Source organism: Etheostoma spectabile, chromosome 19 (assembly GCF_008692095.1).
Source record: "Etheostoma spectabile isolate EspeVRDwgs_2016 chromosome 19, UIUC_Espe_1.0, whole genome shotgun sequence".
Lineage (NCBI taxonomy): Eukaryota > Metazoa > Chordata > Actinopteri > Perciformes > Percidae > Etheostoma > Etheostoma spectabile.
In genome coordinates, this window is record NC_045751.1 from 11,813,548 (window position 1) to 11,814,268 (window position 721).

The 721-nt window shown below is 46.0% G+C and overlaps 1 protein-coding gene and 1 long non-coding RNA gene across 4 annotated transcripts in view; both read left to right on the forward strand.

Annotated features, from left to right (window-relative positions):
- LOC116707340 (uncharacterized) overlaps positions 1-721 on the forward strand; it is a 217,341-nt gene that overhangs the window by 166,130 nt on the left and 50,490 nt on the right. The gene's annotated exons all lie outside the window — the stretch shown is intronic.
- Positions 14-721, forward strand: part of LOC116707357 (uncharacterized) — a 37,567-nt gene continuing 36,859 nt past the window's right edge. Inside the window, exon 1 of the long non-coding RNA XR_004336480.1 lies at positions 14-544. This is a non-coding gene — a long non-coding RNA (uncharacterized LOC116707357). The remainder of the gene's footprint in view (positions 545-721) is intronic.

Here is a 721-nt window from a genome sequence, read left to right on the forward strand (position 1 = left end):
GGGGGGGGGGGGGGGGGGTGGTGGTGTTCATCTAAAGCAGCTGCGTTAATATCAGGGAACAACCAGGACATTCAGACATGAGCAAACTATGTGAATGGAAACATTGTTACTTTAACAGTTTTTAACGTTTTTCAATTGATTGCAACAAACTCCATCAAAACATCAAACAAAAACTCCGTGACTCCATCTGGAAAATTATGATATGATTTCGTGTTTTTGACCCCCTGAATTTACCGTTGGACACACCTCTGCATGAGACGGGACGCTCCAGACTGCAGCCATACCAGTCTCTACTGGGAGGACTGGGAGGACTGGAAGCTTTAATCAAACCCTTTGATAGAGAATGTGAGTCTGATCCGTTATTCCGGTCCGGGACCTTTCAGCATGGGGATACTGGGACTTCATTAAAACAGCTTTTTAGGAGTTTCTGCTTCTCTCACTTCCCGTAGACTACTAAATCCAGACCAAGCCAATATTCTAGTCGGTCTACAGCCAGATGAGATGCTGCTGAGGCGGTTCCAGAAGGGGACTGGATGAGTTGGAGGTGAGTGGGATCTTCCTAGTGAATATGTCCTCCATGTAGAATAAAGCATAAAGCTGCGTGTCTCGGCTCCATCAGTCAGTTTTATGGCTGTAGGACACTGAATTAAGAACTGGTTTTATAAACGGACCTGCTGTGTCTGGCGGTGTTTCCGTGGTCGGACTAGTTCTGATATAGACT